This window comes from Pinus tabuliformis, chromosome Q (genome assembly GCF_031772625.1).
Source record: "Pinus tabuliformis cultivar Carrire ecotype Pingquan chromosome Q, CPIR1, whole genome shotgun sequence".
NCBI lineage: Eukaryota > Viridiplantae > Streptophyta > Pinopsida > Pinales > Pinaceae > Pinus > Pinus tabuliformis.
The window spans coordinates 302,021,664-302,038,655 of NC_142296.1; positions in this window are offsets into that span (position 1 = coordinate 302,021,664).

Below are 16,992 nucleotides of genomic sequence, written 5' to 3' on the forward strand. Positions count from 1 at the left end.
TAGGGGTAGCTTATGTCTGAAAGTTGAAGCCCATGGAAAAGGCCCTAAAATTTTACTCATTTTTCCATCATAACTACAACAACTACAAAAAATCAGATGCAGTAAAAAACTGAAGACAAGGATTCAAGGCTACTAGTCTACTGTTGATCTCTTTTTGTATGATTAGTTTTTTTCTACTAATAACAATTACAGATTTATAAATATGTGCATGCTTATTGCTCCTTGTGCTGAGGTTTTATTAGATGTTTGTGCATATAATCAGGTAAATTTCCTTAAGTTTTAAAAGGCATTCATGAGAAAAATAGCTTCAGAAAAAAATAATGAACTAAAAACATGTAAAGTGAAGCAAAGCATCAAAGAGACATATTAAAACAATGTTTTGATGAAGGAGTTCACCCCTCCTGGGCTACATCTCCTTGGCCCAGCTTCCATGGCTTGGGTCTCTATATTATTTCAATGTGGAAAATATGTTTTTTACAAAGCTCTATGGCTCTTGATACCTACACCAATGTTTTTATAATGTCTAAATTAGCCAAAAATGACTATTAGATCTCTGAAAACTGACTCTGGTTGATCTGGGCATGACCACCTTCCCTAGTGGCCCTAGGCTTCCCTAAACTTCCCTATGGAAAAATCACCTGTAGAAGTCTTCTATTGCCTCTGAAACCTATACCAATGAGTTCATAATGTCAAATTTATCCAAGAACACCTCTTTCTGAGCTCAATTTGTCGAAAATTTCTCAAGATATGCTTCATTAAATGTTTCCCTAGGAAACTCCACTAAAACTTAGGAAGATTCTAGTTAGCAACTTAGCACAGCCAAAACTGGCAATCTCGCTAAATTTGGTGCACCTCGAAAACTGCCACCAACATAAACTTTAGACTAATTAAGGCTAAGCCAGATTAGCGGTGCATTAAGTGCACTTAACCTTAGCGTTGGCCCATGGTTTTTATATCGCAATCATATGGAGAGAGGGATGGCTCCCTCCGCTCTTGTCGTTGGCTCTCTGTATGCATTAAATGAAATATCATGGGTGACTATTTACAAGATCGGCATTTGCTTCAGTGGTTATGTAATGGAGTTGGGAGGAGCAGGTCACGGGTTTGACCCACTCTCCGCCTATCCCTCATACATTTTGCCATACAAAATACATTGAGACTTTGCATATAGTTTGACTTTGTATATACCATATCACATAAAAATGTGCCATTGTATATTATATGCAGATTTGATACAATGTTTGATATTTAATATTTAATATTTAGTATTTAATATTATACACACATATATATATATATATATATATATATATATATATATATATATATATATATCTAACAATAACAATAACAATTTTCATATAATATTCACCATAAACTCATAATTCCACCTAGGAGGACATTGGACAATTTCACCTCCACACAACCAAACTGGTAAAGCCTGGAGCGACACCTGTCACATCATCGAGAAAAAACTAAAAAACATTGTCATCATGCTGACTATACTTCCATGTCATCATTTTGTCCTCTTCTGCAATTATTTTTAGTTGTTTAGGAAAATGAATAGAATGTCTTTTCTCCTTCATCTAGACTTGGTTTTCAGTGAAACAAATTGTGTTGTGATCTTCTTGACAAGACGGGCATAGTCATTCAGGTTTTGAGACAATATGAGAACTTTGATTTTTGAGATAATACTAAGAACCTTATCATTCCTCCCCACTAGGTGCCTTTTGGACCCCAAAATATCACTATTATCTGATAAGTACAACCCCCTCACCTTTCCAAGCTCGATCCAATTGGCTCTTGACAAATTTGTTTCCTTGAGCATCCCCCGTACTTTTGTCATGGATGGCATCTTGTTGAAACTGATTCAGAAATCCTGTAGGAATACATTCAGAATGTGAAATATGAGCATTATCTTCTTGTTCCACAGCTTAAAGCCTCTTTTTGAAAAACAGACACCAGCTTGCACCGTAGACTTGAAACGTGTGATTGACATAATACCTGTACTTGTCTTTTCGCTTTTTAAGTTGATCTTGCACTGTTTGTTACACCATTTTCAGTTGTTCATAGAAACTCATGGTTTTGTCCATGTCGCCATCAAAAGAAACATCCTTCTTACCAAGACGACATACCAAAATATAATGCAAATGGATGAAAAATTTCACTACTTGATTTATATGACTCAAGCCCCATTGTACATCTTAAAATTATAAAATTTTCTGAACATAAATTTCATGTAAAACATAATGACGCCTAAATACACAAGTTACATAACCAATAGGCATAAAAGGCATAACAATGAACTTGTTGCTTATACCTCTTTTCTAGTTTCGAACCAAGTGAAATATTTGACAAGTATTCATCCAATCACAGTGCATGGATCGCTGCAACTTAATCTTTACACCATGGAAATATTTTGAATGAAATAAGATGGAAAAATTGCTTGCAGAAACTTGAAACTCAAATGAACCTTTCAAATTTGAAAGAGCATAAAAAAGAATTGAACTCATCTTTTGGTTTGAAGCAACACATGCCTCTTGTTGTTTGCCTCCATGCTGGAAGACTTTTCACACACATGACAATGCATGCTAAGGAGCTTAGAAAGAAGAAATGTCAACAACAACTCTCCTCCAACATTGGGCTACTCACAACAAACCTCTTATCAAAATGATGATCTTGGGAATTGTCCAATAAATAATCGCATTCAACTTGGAGAGGCTTGCCTTCAACTTACCTCCTCCAATATCATGGCCCAAATGCATCAAATAAGTGAAACCCAACTTGTACTTTGATATCTTAAAACATCAAAAAATTTTCCTTCATACATGACATGTGCATAAGAAAACTTTTTAAACATTTTATATCACCCAAGTGGATAATTTCTTCAAGAAAGGACTCTCTTTTTTACATAATTTAAATACATATATGTAATAGAAGTGCTACAAAGAACACACAACATTAAAATCCATACAAAGCATTCTTGTTTGGTATTATGTATATTCTTGCACTAGCCTCTTTTTACAAATTTTCTTTGGAAAAAAATTCTCCTTTTGTCCTCTTTCTTGAAATTCTTACCAATCCTCTTTGGCACCATAACCATCGGTGCACAACATGGCATAAGGGATGATTGAATGAGCCCATTGTTCAATAAAATTTTACATTGCATTGGTGTCTCTACACTTTGCAATTTTGTCAACCCTTGCATGCTAACATCACAAAGAGAAACCTCTTGTTGCAAAGATATTTCATGTGAAGTTTCTTTCTCCTTGCATTACAGGAATTTTGAGGTCTAAAATGGGCATCCTAAGGAAATTATAAAATAATAGTGTAAATAATAAAATAAGATTACATTACATCATCAAAATTTGGAGGGAAAAAAGAAAAAACTACTTTTACAACTCGTATTTTCAACTTATCTCCCTATGGGCTTACTCAAATTTTGAGCAGGAACACTGGTTGGATGCAAAATTTGATTCCTAACCCAAGGAGTACCCATGTTTCATACTTTTGATGGACCCCTCTACACGAAAAATGAGAAATACATGAAAAATGTTATTGTAATCATATTTTTTCATGTATTTCTCATTTTTCTTGTAGCAGGGTCCATCAAAAGTATGCAACATGGGTAATCTTTGGATGGGGAATTAAATTTTGCATCCAATGAGTACTCCCATTTGAAATTTGAGTAAAAGTTTACGGAGATAAGTTGAAAATACGAGTTGAAAAAGTTGTTTTATTATTTTTTTATTTTTTTATCTTTTTATTTTTCTACTCCAAAAATGGTGAATAATCCCCCATGGTTGACATCACCATATTGAATCCTGTTGGTTCTTATAAAATCTATTTGGTTGTACATTTTTCTTAGGAGGCCCATTTTAGACCTCAAAAGTTGTCTAATGAAGGATGATTCTTTCACAACCTGAAATACTTCATCACTCTAATGAACTGAACCAACCAAATTAGAATTGAAACTTGCATTACGTGCAACAACATTTTCATAAACAATATCATAATTTGGCTTGAACATGAGAAGTACTAAACTTTTACTTGAATTCACTAGTCTTTTTGCCTACCCTCCATTAGCAACTGATATGTTTAACGTTTTTTGATGGGCTCTCAATATATACTCCACACCATTCTTGAACAAGTGATACTTTCTTTTCATGGCGGTAAAAGACTACTTTACGGTCATACAAATATGGACTACCCAACACCACACCTGAAATATCAAGCGATACCACATCTAACTATACTTCGTCAACAAAATTTGCCGTGACTGTAAACTTAAACAAACATTTTCTTGTAACTTGTAAACCGGTGTCTCTTCTTATCCATCCCAAAGGGTATGGTTTATGGTGAGGTACAGTTTCAAGATTCAGTCTGTTGACTAAGACTTCAGAGATTAGATTTTCTTGTGACCCACTATCAAAGAGTGTGTCAATCTTGGTGTGTTTAGATATGACCCTAACATGAAATAACTCAATTCGTCTCTTTTCATCTGGAGGAGTAGTAGTGTTACAATTTTGTGAACTAGTGTTTGCAATGTATTTTTTTCATTTCTCTCATGACAATGATTTTTTTCATCACTTGATTCAGAACCTAAATCTTCTTGAGTGATTGCAGTGGTTTTTTGTTTCCCTTTATTGTTGAACTTATTTGGTCTTATTTCTAGATGGAGTTTTGAGCAATGATCCTCATTATGTCCCTCTTTTGAATAGTGCTTACGAATAACTTTCTCCACTTCTTTATTCACACTTGTATTTTTGTTCACTTTCCATTTTCCTGCTTTCGCTTTCTCCTTACCCTTAGGTGGTTTTTTATTACTACTCTCTTCATAAATGTTCTTTCCTCTAGATCCAAGATGCGTGGCTTGCACACATACTTCATCCAAATTAGTTGGATTGAACATAAGAATAGTGTGTTTAAGATAGGAATGTATAGCCCCAATATATTTCATCAGTGTATCTTAGGAATTCAAATTCCCTCCTAATAACAAAACGCTTTTCCTAAATTCGTGTGTATAATCTTGGATTCTTTGGCCTTTAAGCTGCCTAAAATTCTGCCAACTCATAATGGCTTTTTGCATATAGGCTAAAGGATAAAAATGTATTTTCATTGCAAAAACAAATTCAACCCAAGTGACGGATATCTTACCATGGATTCTCATTTCTTCTTGAATCTTTGTTTGCTACCAAACTAGTGCAGCTCCTTCTAGTATTAATGAAGCCAACTGGATCTTTATGTCATCTTCTTCAAGGTTTTGAATTTTACAGTATACCTCCAATTACTGAATTCAATTGTCCAACTTTTTTGCATTCACCTCTTCATTGTACATGGGAAGTTCGAATTTATGTGCAATTTCAGTAATGGAGTATTTCCTTTTGGGATTCTGGAATGAGTATGGAAATTTTTAGTCGTGGTAGCGGAAGATGATGCTGTGTGAGATGGTGAAGATGATGAGGAAGATGATGATGATTGTGGAAATGGAGGTGGCTTTCCACCATTCCCTTTTGAATCCTTCTTCTCATCATTTTTTTCCTATGATCTTCCTTCTCCTTGTGGAGGTTTATAACTCTCTCCAACCATTCTAGTGATCCTCTCTTCATAGAGGAATTTAACCATCTCAGTCAAAGTATAGAAATATTTCTTTAATTCTTCATGTTCTGAAGAGGGACCTTCAGATTCTTTTTCTCTAGACATAATGGCTATGGATTTAGGCTCAAAAATTTGTACTACTTGTATCTCTTCAATATCTTTTGAAGACAAAACTTGAGGAGTTTCAAGTGCAGCTGGAATTGGAACTTTTGGTTGTGGAGATTGCGGCCTTGTGGCTCTCCTCTATTCTCTCTGCAACTTTAACCTTGTAAGGATCACAATTTTGCAACCATTAACACCTTAATTGCACAAACTCAAGCAATGAAGCAATTCAACCTTTCCTATGATACCAACTTGATCTTTTTTTGTATGATCAGTTTTGTTGTGCTAATAGAAATTATAGATTTATAAATATGTGCATGTGTTATTTCTCCTTGTGTTGAGGTTTCATTAGCTATTTGTGCATACAATCAGGTAAATTTCCTTAAGTTTCAAAATACATTCATGATAAAAATAACTTCAGAAACAAGTATTGAACAACAAACATGTAAAGTGTAGAAAACCATTAAAGAGACACATTAACATAGTGTTTTGATGAAGGAGTTCATCCCTCCCGGGCTACATCTCCTTTGTCCAGCTTCCATGTCTTGGGCCTCTGTATTAGCTCAATGTGGAAAAAATGTTGTTTACAAAGATCTATGGCTCCTGATACCTACACCAATCTGTTCATAATTTTCAAATTAGCCAAAAATGACTATTAGATATCTGAAAATTGACTCTGGCTAATCTGCACATGACCTCCATCCCTGGTGGCCCTAGGCTTCCCTGTGGAAAAATCACCTATAAAATTCTTCTATTGCCTCTTAAAGATGTACCAATGAGTTCATAATGTCCAAATTAGCTAAGAACACCTATTTCTGAGCTCAATTTGGTTGAAAATTGCTCAATATATTCTTCATTCAATGTTTCCCTAGGACTGCTAAAACTGGAGAAGACTCCAGTTAGCACTGCCAAAACTAGAAGTCCCGCCAAATTTGGTGCACCTCCAAAATTACCACCAACATAAACTTCGAATTAATTAAGGCTAATCTTTATTAGTAGCACATTAAGCATTCTTAACCTTAGCACTGGCCCATGGTTTGTATATCACGGTTGTATGGAGAGGGGGTTGGCCAGTAGGGATGGCTCCCTCCACTCCCGTTTTCGGCTCTCTGTATGCACTAAATGAAGTATGATGGGCCACTATTTACAAGACATGCGCTTGGTTCAACGGTTATGTAATGGAGTTAGGAGGGGGAGGTCATGGGTTCGACCCACCCTCTGCCCATCCCTCATACATTTTGCCATACAAAATACATTCAGACTTTGGATATAGTTCACCTTTGTATATACCATATCACATAAAAATGCGTCATTGTATATTATATGCAGATTTGATATAATATTTGATATTTAATATTTAAAATATAATATATTAATATATATATATATATATATATATATATATATATATATATATATATATATATATATATATATATATATATATATATATATATATGTATGTATTTATATCAATATTTAAAAGAAAAACAATTTCCACATAATATTCACCATGAACTCATAATTCCACCTTGGAGAAAATTGGGTAATTTCACCTTCACACAACCAAACTGGTGAACCCTGAAGTGAAACTTGTCACAACCTCATTGGGAAAAAACTGAAGAAGATCCCATCATGCTGACTGTACTGCCATGTCATCATTTTGTCTTGTTCTGCAATTTTTTAGCTTTTTAGGAAAACGAACAATAGGCCTTTTCTGCTTCATTCAGACTCGATTTTTAGTGAAATGAATTGTGTTGCGATCATCCTGACGAGATGGATGTAGTCATTCAAGTTTTAAGACAATCTGAGAACATTGATTTTTGAGCTAAATACTAAGCACTTGATCAACTGTTCTTTAAACCTCACAAGGAGAGTGCCATCCCTAGTTGGAGCCACTATTAGGGTCCTATAATTTATAGGATCAACTGATGATTGCATGTTTTCTTTCGGTATTTCACATTGTAAATAGTATTAAATATTGCAAATGATTTCCAAAAAAGGATATATAAATGAAAATAAAAAATGAAAAGAGGGTATATATATATTAAAAAAATAGAAAAAGAAAAATGATAAAAGAACCCCACAGAAAAAAGAAGAAAAGAAAAAAAAGATTTTTTTTTTGAAAGTGATGCCAGATGAAGTGCCACTGATAGTGCAATAATTCTTTGAGAATAATTTCATGAAATTGTGTGCATCTTGTTTAGAATTCCACAATACTTCCTCTTGCTTGAAACATATTGTTTAATCATGTTCAAGAAATTTTCAATTTCTGTCAATTAGATTAGAATGAATAAATTAGTCAAACATTGTAATCTTGGCTAAGATTAGATTAGGTAGATCAAGTGAATAAATTAATCACACTGTGTAATATATATTATTGTAATAGTTATATTGTCTTTGAATAGGTGTTTAGTCCTTTAAATCATAGAATAAATGAGGGTTTTCACTCCTAAATGCATCCTAATTGCTTTTAATTAAGTTAGTTTAGGGGAAATTAAACTCGTTATGAAACATGTTAACACTTGGTGTTATTTGCCAATGTTTGGACCTTATTGTAAAAATATGTGTGTGATGGGACAATTTTTCGCTATCGTTTAAACTTCACTCATCTCTCCCATTCCCGATCATATCCCCATCTCAACGAACAACTCCCAGGCCATTTTGGTCCCCCCTTCATGTTTCCCTTTACTGGCAAGGGGGGGTTGCAAAAAGCAGTTTCCTTCCCGTCGGTCCCACCACTATGTGTCACCATTGTGGCACTTTTCACCCCCCTTGTCAATACCATATACCACTCCTACCCCCCTCCAAAAGTGGTTTTTCGCCACTCCCTCCATAAGCCACATTCCTAGTTACGTCACCCTCCACTTCCACTCCACCTCCACTCCCCTACTGCCACGTATCTCCTTCCTGCCAATAGTCCTGTGCCTCCTTCCACCTACTGTTGGTCACCATGTCAACTAACCATTATTCCATCCCATTCACCACTTCCTCCTGTTGCGATTTTCCATTGCAGATTAAATGCTCCTCCAAACAACCACTTTAGCAAAATGGTCCCGCTCCATTGCAAACCTATAAATCTTCATTTTCACCTCTGATCATCCGCTTTCATCATGCTCATACTCTCACCCTCCTATCAATTTGATCCCTATTTTCCCTTTCCGGTCATCCATTACTGAAAGTGTAATTCCTTGCAGGTTCTTCCTCCTTGCACAATTAATTGTCATCCCTTGCACAATCCACAATTATCCTCTGCAATTTTGTCCAGTTATCATGATGCCCCCCAAAACCAAAACTGATGCCACTGCGGTAAATATGATTCTCTCTCACTCTATGGATATAAACCACATTCCGTTAGCCGATAGACACTATAAAATCACTGCAACGCAGTGTGAATTTGACCTCTTCGAATTAAAATGCTAGTTTCACGACATGTATCTTGATCAGTCCGACGCAATTGGGCTATTGCAATCTAGACTACCCCTGTTTGTTTTTCCCCAATCCTATTATTTCCCTGAATTCTTCCTGAGGTTCCATGCCGCTTAACTCTCGAGTAAGAGAGCTATCATCTCCCCTAATGGTCAAATCCTTTTCACCATTACCAATGATATTATAAATCAAATGTTGTAGGTCCCACATAGTGAATCCCTAACTTCCTTTACCATTGATGCTCTTAAATAAATTTACCAAAAGCTCACTTTTCCTGAGAGAACCAGGATTTTTGAAGTCTTCCTACCCGAAGATTCTCAATTGCCCAATAAAAACCCCCCTTATCCCTCTTCTAATTTCCCCCAAAGAACCATACAGATCATCTTTGTCTTGTCTTACCAACTTGGGTACTTCTCAGATGAATGGGTAGATGAGCCTATTTTAGGCTTTCCATCCACCCTTTACACAAAATAAGTACTATCAATCATCTTTGACTATGGTCACTTTCTTGAAGATATAATGCATGAACAATTCCTTCAGTTTTTAACTGAAGGAATGTTCATATATTCTTCCATTCTCATGCATATATTTATCTTCTTCTAGACGGATAGGTTTCCTTTTGTAGTCCAAAAACTCAATAAACAAGGAGAGCCTCAATAATAATTTGTTGGACTTCAATTATCAGCAAAAAAATAAAAAAATAAATAAAAATAAAATAAATAAAAAATAAAAAAGAAATCACATGAGTATTGGTTCAAATATTTTATAGATTAGTTTTTATATCCAACAACTTGTTTTCTAAGTGGCCAAGAGATCCCTATGATTAGTCAGGACATTCAAAAGATGTTGCATCTTAGTAAATAGGTGAAGATAGGAGATTGGTATTTATACCAATCATTTACAAAAATCAGAGTTTATGGCTCTGAGATGCCACCCTATAAACTACCAAAGTACCTTCCTATGAGGATATTTTCCTTGGAGTACACCAGGAAAATAATCCAATTAGATAAAATTCATTTTGTGGAAGCCGAGAAGAAGTCTCAATTCAGAATCAAAACACAGATAGGGTTATTCATCTGTAACAACAGAGTAGTAGGAGAGGGAGAAAACCTCCTACTAAAGCAAATTAATTTTCCCCTTAGATTCACATGGTATTATGACCCCTTTGGGCTAATTTATATGTTGAGGGTGGAGTAGAAGACAACCCCTATGTACATACCTAGAGACCAGAGATTAAGAAATACATGAATCAATAGGATTGGGTAGAGAACACATTGCAGGAGGCCGAAGAGTAGGTGTTGTCCACAACTACCTCAAAGACTCCTACCCCTAGAGAGAAGCCTAAAAAAGGACTAAGAGAGGAGGACTCCCCTTCATTCATAGAAGTCTCAGCCAAGGAATTCAAGATCCAATCAAATAAGACAAAGACAAGCTCCAAGATAGATTTCCCACCATTGGAGGAAACACAGGGTACTATTGTGCTCCATGGCCTTCAAAATTTAAAGTTTGGTAGCAACACCACTGATTCTCCATCATCCTTAACCACCAAAGAGAATCTAGCTACAACACCTTCTACACCAGAATCATCTACAGAACAGAGGCAACTTGATATATTTTAGAGGTATAGAGAAATTAAACAAAGGAGTGAAGCCCTCAATGATAATATTTATTCTCAATTCAAGAAGCAGTCTTCCTCGATTCAATAGAATCTCATTTTGGCCTATGACACAAAGAAAGGAAGAATGCATATGGCATTCTTACAGGAACAAGTACCTCAACCTAAATCAGTATCTGATTTCAAGCAAACTACATTTGATTTTAAGGTAAAGGATGTCCATCCTTCGGATCAGATGGACATGCATAGGAAAACAGGAGAGATGGTTTATTCAACCTTCACACAGACTGCCCTTACTGCTTCTAAACTATAGTTCTCTTTGAACAATGTTCGATCATAGCTCAAACTAGAAAAATTTTCCTCTCTGGACAAAGACAATAGAATTAAATATTTAGAGGAAATGGTGATTAAAGCAGGTTTCGATCCAGCTAATTCAAAGGCTATGGAGGAAATAATTAAGAAGAATAATGCTGACATAGCATCCATGAAGAAGCAATTGAAGATACCTACCACTGAAGATCCTTAGGCAAAGGAATTAGGAGAAATAGAAATATAGAAAGAAGAAATGTTGAACTGCCTGGTGGAACAGAGTGCACAGATTAAGGAAATGGTGGCAAAGATGAATAAGTTGATCAAAGAGAAAGAACAGAGTTCTCAAGTTGCTATGGTTCCTCTTGATGCAGTGCCCATTGCATCACTACTTCAAACGGGCATCCCTATAGTAGCTACAATAGTAGGAACATCCTCCTCTACAACACCTCTTTCTTCTTCAACTGCAGATGATTCAATCAAATTGGCTCAATCGATGGAAAACATGTCGATACAGGGAGAAGAAATTAAAAGACTAAGAGAAGATGTAAAATTCCTACAAGAGCAGAGAAATAGATATGATAATTCTCTTATCACAGAGATGCAAAAATCCCATACTCTTTCCGAGAGATTGTAGCAGATGGAAAAGGAGATTGCGATGGGTAATACCCTAGCCCAGGTTAATGAGAACATTTGGAAATTGATAGAGGAATCCATGGTAGAAATCTGGCCATATATACAAATTATATTTGAACAGAAGGAATTTATTAAGAGATCTAATGAAGTTATTGACAAAATAAAAGTGCAGTTGGGTGATAAATCTAGTGAAGCTACAAAGCTTATCAAGTTCCTCAATTCCAACAACAAGCAGGAACTAGAGTAACTACAGGTCGAGGGCAGAACTGAAACCATACTAGAGGTCAAAATGGTGTTGACCAAGAGAAATTTGATCAGATAGCTAGAAGAAAAGTGTCAAGTTCTCGACATTGGTGTACAAATATTCTTCAACAAGATGGAAGATCTCTACAAAAAAGGACTTCCAAGTTTATTAGTAATAAATGACAAGCTCAACACAAGGTCGGGTTACAGTCAGAAATTTATAACCAAGGCTAAAGCCACTTCTAAATTTGCAGGAGGAAGGATAAACATGATAGGAAAATCATTTTTAGAAGTGTTGGCATGTGATTTTGACATTCAATATGAAATCAAATATATCTTTACTTCCAAACCAACTTTCTCCAAATTCACTTAAGTGGACGAGGTCTATGGGAAGTTACTCAAGACATATATCCCCAGTGAATAGAATTGGGATAAATTATGTGAGTTACTGGAGTAAGAATATGACCAGTTGTACAGCTTAGCATCAATAGCACATCAGGATTCGCAGGGCCAGATATTCATCAATTCAACAAATCGAGTGCTAGCACTTCAGAAAGTTTCAATTTTCTTAAATATTTGTAACAATTAGATAGATTGAGTTTATGAATTCCTAAACACATCCTTGTCAGTTTTGACAGGATATTTTGTATATAGCTTATAAATACTTTTCTTTTTGAGGTATCAAGGATTGATTTTTGCGTTTCACAAAACTACTGTACTATTTTCATTTGATGGGTTGATCAGTAATAAAAAGGACATTCTTCACAAGATTCATGTGTTGGACTATTTGGTGAAGTGCTTCCCTCATTGTCTATGTGTTATTCCTTTGTTTCCATGCTTATGTTTTCTTAAATCTGAATTATTTTATAGAAAGTTGATGAACATAATTTGTTGAAAAATACACTGTGGTTTTGGTTGTGGATGATTTAAATGTTTTCTTCTGATATCATGTTAAAGAATTCTTAATTTCTCTCTAACTTCAATTGAACTTATATCTTTTCTTCTATTACACTTCTTTTAAACACAAAGGATACAATTAGTTCATCTACCTTACCCTATGAAACACCTTTGAAAATATGAAACGGGTCCATGTTAATTTATAGACTCCATAGCCCAATGGAAGTTTTAGGCATTTAATCAACCATTCAATTTTAAAATCAAAGAGGAACCCTAATAACTATCCTAATATTTGAATACAACAAAGTTAAATATGATAGAGAGATCCCTCTATGAAGCTGGCAAGGCTAGATCCAAGCTTCCAAAGTGGTTTTGTGGTTACCTCTGTGGTTCTCTTTTGCAACCTTGTAAAATTATAGGGTGCTAACAGATGCCATATTTTTATCTTTTCCCCCTTTTTTCTTCTTCTTCCCCTCATTAGAAGCTTCTTGTTTCTCCTTCTGCTTGGATCCACTTGATTGTGCTCTCTTCAGGCCTATGTTCTCCACATTGTGCCTGTACACAAGCCTCATCCACTGATTTGGGCTTGAACTACATCACTTGCTCATGTAGATGGCAGTGCAGACCCCCCAAATACTTGAGAGGTAAATATTGTTTCTTTAGAGAGATATCCAAATTTATATCCATTGTAATAGCCCTCGTGAAAATTTCATGTAATAAAGTTTAAAAAAAAAACCACAGATGATTGGGACACTTATTCCCAGCTAAATGTGGGGCAAGACATCCTAGGGGGTGTTCATTTGGTTTTTTATGGCTAAGAAAATTGGCAAAGGCAATGGCTAAGGCATTAAAAAGCATTTTGGCACATTTATTTATGAAAATAATGGAAATTACGAGAAAAAGGAGGTGAAAAGTCACAAGTTTCATGTGAGAAGGATGATCTAGGTGGATATTGGTGGCCACCTGCCAATTCCACTTGGGCCACCACCATTGCTTCTTTTATTTTTTTAGTTTCCTTAGTTGTAGCACAGTTTACTATTTTTAGCAGTTTTTCGGGTCCTAAACTTTTGGAGCCGTTTTGAGGCCCTAAATGATGTTTTTTTTTTAAATCAACCACCAATGATTTGCTATCTAAAATCATCTTTTCATCGTAGTCCTCGGATAGATATTTCCAATGGGCTATGATGTGCATCAAACGGAGATAATATGACCAAGTCATGACCCTAGGAAGTTGGCTATCCAACTCACTCTAATGGGGCCCATAAACTCTTGGTGTTAGATCTCCTCGGGTTAGGGTTTTGGTTGTTTAGGGTTTTCTCTTATTGTTCAATAATAAAAAGGCCCTTAAGCCTCATTGCAGTTCAGTTCAGAGGCATGTAGCTGCCACACCTCTTCTTAGAGATAAGCTACCATCACCCTAGATGGTGTGTTTCCATTTCTGTTTGTAAGCATATTTCAGTATTTTACATTAATGAAATGAAGTATTACTTTTTGCTGCATCTCTATGTTTATGGTTATCTCTGTTATTTTTTGTGTCCCTGTTTAAATTTGGATCAGTGGTATTAGAGCAGTCTTCTTTTATTCTCTATTTTTCTTTGCATGTCCCCAACGATGTCGGGATGTGAGGAGTTAGGGCTTGAACTAGTCGAACCTTTGCAAGACTAACCTCGGAAATCCTGACAGCCTCCCATGGAAGATGAAAATAAAGATGAGGGGGCAGGAGATCCTATCAAAATCTTGCTCGAAGAATCCCTCGAGCAACAAAGGAACATGATGATGGAAAACTTTGCCCAGATCCTTCAGCGGCTACCCAGGGGCGACGCATCGGCTTCCAACAGCTACTCTAGAAATGCCACACCATTTAGGATACAAGTTAATTTTGAAATCCCCATATTCGAGGGTCATATAGACGCAGATGTCATCGATAAATGGTTAAATCTGCTAGAGGGTTATTTTTTTGTTCATTATTTTTCCAGTTGGGAAAAGATTATTTTCACTCCTCTCAAAGCAGCCTCCCACGTCAAGGACTGGTGGGAAACCTATTGCTAGAAGAAGGATGAAAGTACAAGCTCACTATTTTCAGCCACACCCACTTGGAATTCATTCTGGGAGGCCATCAAGGAGCAGTACTACCTTGTCAAAAGCTATGAGGATCAATACATAAATTGGACCACACTACAGCAAGTAAGGGACCAAGACATGCCAGAGTTTACCAATATTTTCCGTACCCTTCGCACAAAGTTGGGTATCAAGGATTCGGAGCAGCATTTGGTACTCAAATACCGTGGCTGCCTACACAATTACATCTAGGAAGAAATATAATTCCTGAACATCTCCTCGCTCGGCACGACATACCGATATGCCATCAAGGTTGAGCAAAAGTTTAAACAGAAGAAGTGAGACTTTGGATCTACAAATCTGAAGCAAGGGAAAGGTGTTATAGACATATTTGGGCACTACAACCCAAACTCATATGTCTGTAAAATAAGGGCTCCTTAAGTCCCTAAAAGTGTTGTTTCATACACTAAAGGATCATGGTCAACTGATTGCATCATTTCCCAGAAGTTCCACCTGAAAAACTACTCAGAACTGTCCAAAACTGGACCATACAGACTGCTCCACGGGAAAGGTGCAATGCATACTGACTGCCAAACTGGTCAGGTGTGATGCATACTAAAATGGCCTTCTGTGGGGTGTGATGAGTGAGAATAGACAAATGGCAGAGACAGTTTTCAAGGTGGATGATCATGGAATCTTCCAGAAACTTCTCCTGTGACACTTGCCTCTCTAAATTCGCTTAGGGATTACTAAGAGATCAATGAAATCTCCAAGTGGAACCAAGAACTATCAGTGGAATGACACTAATCAAAAACCCAGAGCTGACTCACACCCTTGCAAGACATCTATAAATGGATCCCTCATCTGAGAGATCTAGAGGCTGGAATTTTGTATTTTGTAAGTGTTGTTGGTTTGTTGGTGAGAAGAGGAATTTCATTGTTGGGTAATTTTCTTATTCATGAGGTGAACAAGGCTTCTACAATTGGGAGGATGATGCTGGATTAGACAGTTGGGTTTTCCTCTCTTACATTACTATTAATAAATTTCTTTGAGATTTCCTCCATATAATCATGTATTTGTGAATCTTGTTTATGAATGCAATTGTATGGTCAATGTGTTTCTGATTCTGCATTGTTTATGATGTTTTAGATAGAGATGCTTTGATAGTTTTCTATTACTTTGACTCTACAGGTACTCTTTGAAGTGGGACAAGTAGGGGATGAGTGTAAAGTTCTATCAAGGAAAGGAGAAATCAAGATAGGATCAAAGCGGAAGATCCAGGTTGGTCCTCTTTTCTTCTCTTCCATCTATCACACTTAAAGGAACTCTTAAAAATATTTAATTGTTTGTTTCTAAGATAGCTACCCATCTTAGTGGGACTAGCAGTTCGAATCGACACTAGTTTTCCCTGAAACAAAATGGCGACCTCGATGGGGAGCGAATACTTTGTTTTGTTTGTTTATTGTTTGCTTTATAAGCTACAGGCGGAGCCTGAAGTTAGCCAACCAGCCTTTGAAATGCCTTTGCTATGCAATAGCGAAGTAGATGAATGTTGCCTCAGTAAATATCTGAGATGGTTTATGAACTGAACACCTGACTTACAAAGCATTTTAAGTGCCCTTTTGGTAGCTCAGAACCTCATCAGAGCTTACCCTTATGCTTTTTTTTTACTATCCATCATTACTCAGCCTAAACCACTGAACTTAGCTGCAAATTTTGAGCCAAAACCAAGCTCAGTTTCACTCCCTGGTCCATCTCACTATCTATAACTGTGCAACCTAGATGCATCGCACCTCCTATTTGTTGCAGGTGAGATGCATCCCTGTTTCCTTGTGTTGCAGGTGCGATGATTGGTGATCTTGTTTTCTTCTCTGAAAGTTGGTTTTTTTCTCCTTGTTTTCAGGTTTATTCAGTAGTTTTGTTGTACATGATCAGTACCTTCTTCCTGAAACCTTCTTCCTTCACATATTTCAGCCTCCATCAGTTAGGAATTGTAAATTTTTTGTGTATTTTTCAATCATTTACAGTCTTCCTTTGTTGAAAGTAGCCTAATCGAAATGTCGTTTTTGATGCAAGTGTCGTAATTGTCATCTTAAATCAAAATA